Source organism: Ursus arctos, unplaced genomic scaffold (assembly GCF_023065955.2).
Source record: "Ursus arctos isolate Adak ecotype North America unplaced genomic scaffold, UrsArc2.0 scaffold_1, whole genome shotgun sequence".
In the NCBI taxonomy this organism is placed as follows: domain Eukaryota; kingdom Metazoa; phylum Chordata; class Mammalia; order Carnivora; family Ursidae; genus Ursus; species Ursus arctos.
Genome location: NW_026622763.1, coordinates 94,175,109 through 94,183,649, shown reverse-complemented (window position 1 = coordinate 94,183,649; position 8,541 = coordinate 94,175,109). Strand labels below are relative to the sequence as shown.

General features: G+C 41.0%; 1 non-coding gene across 1 annotated transcript; it reads right to left on the bottom strand.

Moving 5' to 3' along the window:
* Positions 1–7,840: 7,840 nt before the first annotated feature.
* Positions 7,841–7,945, bottom strand: LOC113250969 (U6 spliceosomal RNA). Its single transcript, XR_003314288.1, has one exon. It is a non-coding gene; the product is annotated as a U6 spliceosomal RNA (small nuclear RNA).
* Between the last annotated feature and the right edge of the window lie 596 nt (positions 7,946–8,541).

The window sequence follows — 8,541 nt, the reverse complement described above, 5'->3', positions numbered from 1 at the left end:
CCCAAAGTCCAGGGATCGAGCCCCACATCGGGCTCCTCCACTGGGAGCCTGCTTCTTCCTCTCCCACTCCCCTTGCTGGTGTTCCCTCTCTCGCTGGCTGTCTCTCTGTCAAATAAATAAATAAAATCTTAAAAAAAGAAGAAGAAGAAGAACAACAACAACAACATGTGACTCTTGATCTCAGGGTCGTGAGTTCAAGCCCCAGTTCGGCCGTAGAGATTACTTAAATTAAAAATACAATTAAAAAAAAAAAAGAATATGCCTATTTCTAACGCTTCCCTTCTGCACCTAGTTGAATGTTGCTGCTGCCCGGATCATGTCCATTTGCCAACCAGCAAACGTGGCAGCATTACAGAAATGGGTGAGCTAATGATGCCAAGGATCAAAGTCCCACACCAGTAACTCCCCCTAAGTGTTCCCTTTTTTCGGAGGACCCTCTAACTCACCAGAATAAGAGACACTGATATTGGTATGGTGTTTTGACTCTCACTAGCTTCCAAAAAAGAGTTTCTACCCTGAGCCAACAGGAAAGCCGGGAAAGTCATCAGGTCCAGAGGAAACCATTTTTTCAGCATCCACTATGCACCAGGCCCTTGGAGTTTTAAGGCACAGAAACCCATTTAAAGGAGGGTAGGTACGATGGGGAGGGAGGTGGCAATGTTTCAGGGCATCGGGGAAATCTCCTAGAACCGAAGGGTCATGGGTGTGCATGAGTCTAGACACGGACTCAGTCCTAATCAAGGCCTTGCCCCCATCTGGCCCTTGCCCCTCACCGTCTCTGCCTGAGCCTCCACCTGTTTCTCACTCACGTTGGCTCTGGTTCTCACTCTCCTTCACCTCCCTGCTTCTGCTTCCTTATCTCCTGCTTGGCTCAATTTAGCTGTCTCAGCCTTGCTCTAAGTGACCTTTCAGCCTCCCATAGATTAAAATTTCCCCTGGGTCTCTTAACTCAGATTCTAGACAGAGGGAATGTGATCACTGAATCTATGAGTGAATATAGTCATGAATGAATCGATCAATAAATTAATAAATTCAGCATTCCTCTCCTTTGAGTTAGGACCTTTATAAACAATCCACCGAACTCACTTATTTGCCCAAAACATCCTCAGGTATAAATTTGCAAAGATGACTCCAGGTGAGAAGGTTAAGCCATGCATTTCATCACAAAGGAAATTTTGTATGTAATATTTTTATGTTTCTGTTTAAAGTCCCTTGTATTTACCCTCCCAAACTATCTATTAAAATAGCATCATGTTGAATAATTTCCATTAAGATGTAACAAAACAAAATCCTGTACCTTATAAGTCAGGCACTTGTCAAGGACTTTATTCTTTCATTTAATCTTCACAACGCCTAAAGAATAGGTACGATTATGCAGCCCCTGAATGAAGAAATTAGGCTCAGAGGGTTTAGAAATCATTTTCATGCTGTCAGAGCAGAGGTAGGATTCCCAAAAGGTCTCTCTGACTGTAGTGCGTGTGCTTAGCCGCTGCCCTATGAAACTACTTTGTACTTGGTGAAAAAAGACGTTTAAGCCCTGCGCTATATAAATCTACTTAATACAGACATTGTGCTAAACTTTTAGCAGTGAAGCATTGTGACGACTTGGCAGTTAATTTGAAAATATAATAGAGTTGGTCGAATGAAAAGCTGATATTTGTCACCTTTAAAGTTTCTTTTAAGCACGTGAGATGTTTTAAAACCAGCAATTGATTGAGAACTCCGCATTTTGCTGGCTGTTCCTATCAGCCCCCACATGTTATCGGTCAGCATCCGTAGGACAGAGCTGAAGTTATTCCTTATCACAGTGAAGGTATCCTGGGGAATTGTTCCTGACTTGCAAAGTTTAAAACAGCATTTCTAGATTCCAGCTCTAATTGCTACATCATTTAAAAACCATTAGCCACTACATTAAAATGGACATAAATTCACATAATTTAAAAAGCCAAATCCGATATATGATGTTTAATGTGTACTTTCCCTTGGACTGTGATTATTATATATCTTGGTGCTCTCGAGTATGTCCTACTGTGCTGTCACCACCATACACCACCATGCCACTGCTTATCCAATTCTGTATCACTGTGAAGTAGGACGCCCTTGGCCTTATTACGAGATCACAGCGGCTGTCCTTCAGCGCGTGCTCCTGTCTCCATACAGCACCTTTAACCATCATAGCCCAAAGATTGTCTTTCCAGTTGTCTAAATCTCCAACAAAGAAAGACGTGCCTCCGTTATCTACACAATGGCCTCAATTCTCTCTTGCCCTCTGGATACCAATGTTGTCTGAAACGGCATTATATCATCTGGAATTCCTTGCTGCATTTCCTCAGTGGTTGGGCTCTAGATGCAGCACAGGGGCCGGTGGAAGGTTCTGTGAAGCCACATGTTAGCTCTCCTTTCATTCTGTTTTTCTGCCCTGCTAGGATCTTGACTCTAAGGGTCATATTCAGGTCCAGCCTCTCATACCATCATGGTATCTGAGATTTTCTTCTCTCTCATAAAGACAATTTCATTGGCCAATATTATCTGCGCATGAGTCTGGCTCTAATACCTTCCCCAGGCTTAGTTTCTTTTTTTAACATTGCTTAAATTTCAAGTATACCTTGAGTTTTGTAGAGCTATTTCAGAGGGAAATCAAAGGCAGATGTGGCTTTAAGATCAGAACACAGGGCAGAAGTTTTTGCAAAATTGTTACTGGCTGGCCGGCCTGCCTTTCTTCCTTCCTTCCTTCCTTCCTTCCTTCCTTCCTTCCTTCCTTCCTTCCTTCCTCCCTCCCTCCCTCCCTCCCTTCCAAACGTTTGATTCCCTTCTCCTATTAAAAAAAAATATTTGGCAGAACGCAGGCAGAATTCATCTGAATTCACCATTCAAGTCTTTCCATTCTAATCAACTGCAATACAAATCTATTTTGCCAAGAATTTCCCTTTCTTTCTTTGAATAGCACAGGCAAAATACCAATACTCAACCCATAAAGCACAAAAAGAGAAATCTTCTTATCAATTGGCTCAGTAGAAAAAGATATATTGAGGAAAATAATATTAGCTGAGACCATTTCCCCTAGGTTAAGTGTTTCTATCCACCTGCTAAGGAGAGAAAATCAGAGCTGGAGGACCGGTGTTCTGAGCCCTTTGTGAGGGCTCTGTAGCACCTTACTGCTGTGCCTATCTCGAGGTTTCTAGAGATGCCAACTTCACTCCCAGCAATTAATTAAAGCGATAATTAAAATAACATCCCTTGTTCCTGACTTCCTTGCAAATCGTACAATATGAAGCGGTGGCTCCTTGCGTCTGCCTCAATGCGCGCTGACTCCCCCACATACGTCAGTCATCCTATAAATTAGGAACCAGCCATAACCATTAAGCACTACATTGTTATTCCTTATTTTGATTAATTCTCTTCCTCCAGAGCACATGTCTAGATGACGGCATCTGTTCTGGAGAGCTTCCATCTGGAGAGCTACAGTTCTCGTTTCTTTCCATCTGCATATGTACGATTCATTGTCATGAAATGGGCTTTAAAAATAGTATTAAATATTTGATTGAATTAACCCGCAGAAAATGTCAGTCTTTTAAAACTTCAAACTGGGGAAAGGAAACATGAGATTAGTCTAAGTAAAGCAGTTTCATCCTTTAAAAAAAAAAAATCAAATGTCTAATACTGTCAGTCTGGTCTGGCTTTGCAGCAATGATTGATTAATGCCGTGTGCCTATGTGCCCTTCCCAGAGTGGACTCCTACTGCTGTGCTGTGTTCAGTAATGTACATTGCAATTAATGCTTTTTTTCTCTCTGAAACTGAAAGGCCAACATGATTGTAGTGCATTTGCTGAGGACAGAGCTCAGCAGAGCGTCTCAAGAAGAGAACTAAAATAAAAAGACAACAGCCCACTTACCATAGAAGACTTGTGGCTCAATGGAACCCGCTTCCTCGGAACGTTCGGTCTTAGGCAGAGAGAAGAGTCCCTTCTGCTCACAAAGAATGTCCGGTCATCTTTGTTGTACACACGGACTGTGGCCGCAATCAATTCAACTAGGGATTTAGGGTCTTTATTTTATGCTCAGAAGCTGCTTCTGTGGGCATCCTTCATACTCTGGATCAGCCTGTGCCCCCTCACAGGCAACATGCATGCTGTAGGAAGCAGGTGGAACTCGGTTTTGAAACTGAATTGCCACTAACTAGCTGTGTGGCCTTGTGTGAACCGCTGGACTGAGCCTCGATTTCTCCACCTGTACAATGAGCATTCAAGGAGACAGTATCTGTCAGGTACGAGACACAAGGGGTTCTCATTCCTAATGAGAACATAATTGTTTCATATTCAAACAAGGTGGAAGTTTACCCTTATATGGTCCCTCGGGAGAAATGTGTCATAAACTTGCCTGCTTTTCAACACGTCTCTAAGTTTTTAAATGAGGACGGAATGGAAAATCCTTACTTCTTTTTTTGATTCACGATGGCATCGACATGCTGAGGGCATATTTTTGATTCTCTTCTCTGCAGAAATCCCATTAAAATACTAGTCTAGGAATAAAAACAGGAAGAAAAGCAAGCTCTTCAGAGGGTGACCTTGCAGATGAGAGATTTAAGCAAACTTCTGGAAGACAGCAACTGATAGAAGTTGAGGAGGTGGCAGTTCAGAATATTCTAGGAGGTAGCTGCCGTGGAGAAGGGAACCAATCTTCTCAACACAGCTCCAGTGTGGTTCTGGGTTCAGGTGTGACAGACAGGGATGAGAGAGGAGCTAAAAATATAGGCATGGGGGCGCCTGGGTGTTCAGTTGGTTCAGCATCTGACTTCGGCTCAGGTCATGATCCCGGGGTCCTGGAACTGAGCCCCACGTGGGGCTCCCTGCTCAGCGGGGAGCCTGCTTCTCTCTCTCCCTCTGCTCCTCCCCCAGCTCATTCTCTCTCTCTCTCTCTCTCTCTCTCTCCGTCCCTCCCTCAAATAAATAAACAGAATCTTAAAAAAAAAAAAAAAAGACACAGTACTCATAGAAAGTACTTACATAAGGGGACCCTCAGAAAGCAAGAACGGAACTTCAGGTCATAGGCTAAGTCCTGGGGATGCAATATACAGCATGATGACTGTAGTTTACAACATTGTATCGTGTAATTTGCAAGTTGCTAAGAGAGTAAATCTTAAAAGAAATCATCCCAAGAAAAAAATTGCAAGTATATGGGGTAGCTGTTCACCGAACTTACTACCGTGATCATTTTGCAATACATGTATGTATCAGATCATTATGTCGTACGCCGTGAACTCATATAGCACTATAGGTCAATTATGTCTCAATCTAAAGAAGTAAAACAAGAACCAGCTCTTTGAAACAAGAAAATTTGGTAATAAAAAATCTAAAATCAAATGAATAATTGGAAGATAAAGTCAACGAATTTTCCACCCAAAGAAATAACAGTAACAAAACCTCAACGAAATAGATAATAGCAGGAAAAAAAAAAAAGAAGAGACACAGAGGATCAATCCATTCTGCTCATAAAAATTCTAATAAGGGGGACCTTCGCGAGCCAAGGAGACTAAACGAAAAAAGGAATATCCAGTGTTTTATTTCCAATATGTTATTCTTTATGCCCCTTTATATGTCTTTAAATACGTCCTAATTTTTAAAGACCCAGACTCAGATATATCACTGTGAAATGTCAGGGCACCAAAATAAAAGAATATTCTAAATCTTCCAGAGAGCAGCAACAGGTCACCCACAGGAAATAGAACTTCAACTGCATTAGTCTTCTCAGCAGCTAATTTCTGAGGAAAAATCATTTTGAACCAAGGGTACCCTACAAAAGCTATCAACTTAGAATGGGAAATGGTCATTTTCCTCTTATGAAACGCAAGAACTCACAGAGTTTAGATTGCACTCTTTCTGAAGGATTTACCCGAAGGTGAACACCAAGACAGAGGCTGATAAGGGATCTGCGAAACCATGTCACTAACCAGGCATCTACTGAAAGCACACTTCAAGGTGACACTTGAGCAGCTGTTCTGAAAAAAATCAGTCCATGTTAGAATGTGAAACCAGAGCACTCCAAGGGGACACTCTCCAGGGGTTAGGAGAAGAAAAAATTCAATCAACACAATCAATAAGATATGCAAATAACAGTGAATAAGGCCCATTATTTTTCATTCACCAGCAACAATAAGAGAGAAAGCAATCAGAAAGTAGGAAAAAAAATCAATTAAAATTTACAATTCGGGGCGCCTGGATGGCTTAGTTGGTTAAGTGTCTGCCTTCGGCTCAGGTCACCATCCCAGGGTCCTGGGATTGACGTTGCATTGGACTCCCTGCTCAGTGGGGAGTCTGCTTCTCCCTCTCCCTCTGCCTCTCCACCCCCGCTCTTGTGCTCTTTCTCAAATAAATAAAATCTTAAAAAAAAAAATCACAATTCAAATATACAGCAACTAAACTGGAGTGTGGTCCTGAATGAGACAGAATATAAGAAACGAGAGACATTTAACCTTGATGCCTAGAACTTTTCCCTTGGGGAGGTTCAAGTTTCATGACGATGAGACCACAAAGCGGTATGCTTGAAGCACATGACATGGGTCTGTGACAAACCAGTCATGACTCGTAAAAGAGCGAACACTATTTTTTTCTATTTCAACACATACAACCAACCTATAGACAAGGTTAATTATGATTACAACAGAATATAAATTTATCAACACTGACATCGTGAAGGTTAGAGGACAGTGAACAGAAGTCAGGAAATAAGGGAGGGAAGAAATGTGGAAGAAAGGGTAGGGGTGTTAATATTCTCATCATAAAAGGAGCCGTCACAAAAGGCTTTGAAAAACCAATGGAATAAGATAGTTTTTAGCATATTATTTACAGTTGCAAAGAAACTAAAAATAAAAATACAAAAATACAAATTGGGACAATGGAGGAACTAAATCGTCACCCATGATAGCAGAAAATCAATATTTAATATCCAATGTTGACAGATCAAGAAGTGGCGATGTAAGTATGTAATTTAGAGATGCATTAGGTAACCACCAACAGAACTTACACCATAAATGATTAACAGCGGCTGCTCCGCGAGAGACAGGCTGGAAGTGAGAGCACCGATGTGCGGACTGCTCTCTTCTCACTGTAAGCTGTTCTGAGCTGCTTCAGTTTTCAGCTGTGTGCTTGATGGCTTGGATTAAAAAAATACATTTTAAAAGTCGAAATTATGATATTTTACTCCATTTACAGAAAATAATTTAACGGGGACTCTAAAAACTCTAGGCGTCTACTAAGCACCTACTCTCCATATCTATAAGGAAATAAAACCGAGGTTCAAAATCATCACGTAGATAGGTTTTGAGATATGATATGCCTTTGCGAATTAAAAATAATACCGTGTTCCAAACCATTTCAGTGGGGAGTTTAATCTTATTTTTATTTTTTTTAATTTCATTTATTTATTTGACAGAGAGAGAGAGAGAGAACACAAGCTGGGGGAGGGGCAGAGGGAGACGCAGAAGCAGGCTCCCCACTGAACATGGAGCCCCACGTGGGGCTCAATCCCAGGACCCTGAGATCATGACCTGAACCAAAGGCAGACGCTTCACCGACTGAGCCACCCAAGCACCCCCTTATTTTAATTTTTAAAATGTTTGATTGAAAACATATGATGAAAACAATGACTCTTTCCTACCTAAATATTTAATTAAACTGGAAGATCTTTTTCTCTGCACAATCCCTTGTGAATTTACATGGTCCTTAAAGTTTGGCAAAATCAAAGAAAACATTTCACTCTGATTCTTAAGAGAGGCTAATAAAAAGAGTGGGGAGGATCTGCACATTTATTTATTTATTTATTTATTTATTTATTTATTTATTTATTAAATAGGGAAGGCTTCATGAATTTGTGTGTCGTCTGCCGCAGGGGCCATGCTAATCTTCTCTGTATTGTTCCAGAAATCTGCACTTAAAAAAAAAAAGTTTATATAAGAACTACCAACTTAGAATCAAGCACTCTATATTTGATTACTGTGCAAATACACAGTTTAGATTTTTTCAATGTGATATCCTTATTTTAAAAATTTTTTAAGAATCCCTATATATAGCTAAATTGTGGAAGGAGCCGAGATGCCCTTCAACAGATGACTGGATTAAGAAGATGTGGTCCATATATACAATGGAATATTACTCAGCCATCAGAAAGAACGATTTCTCAACATTTGCTGCAACATGGATGGGACTGGAGGAGATAATGCTAAGCGAAATAAGTCAAGCAGAGAAAGACAATTATCATATGGTTTCACTCATTTATGGAACATAAGAAGTAGGAAGATCGGTAGGAGAAGAAAGGGAAGAAGAAAGGGGGGGGTAAACAGAAGGGGGAATGAACCATGAGAGACTATGGACTCTGGGAAACAAACTGAGGGCTTCAGAGGGGAGGGCGGTGGGGGACTGGGATAAGCCGGTGGTGGGTAGTAATGAGGGCACATATTGCATGGTGCACTGGGTGTTACATGCAAGTAATGAATCATGGAACTTTACATCAAAAACTAGGGATATACTGTATGGTGACTAATATAAT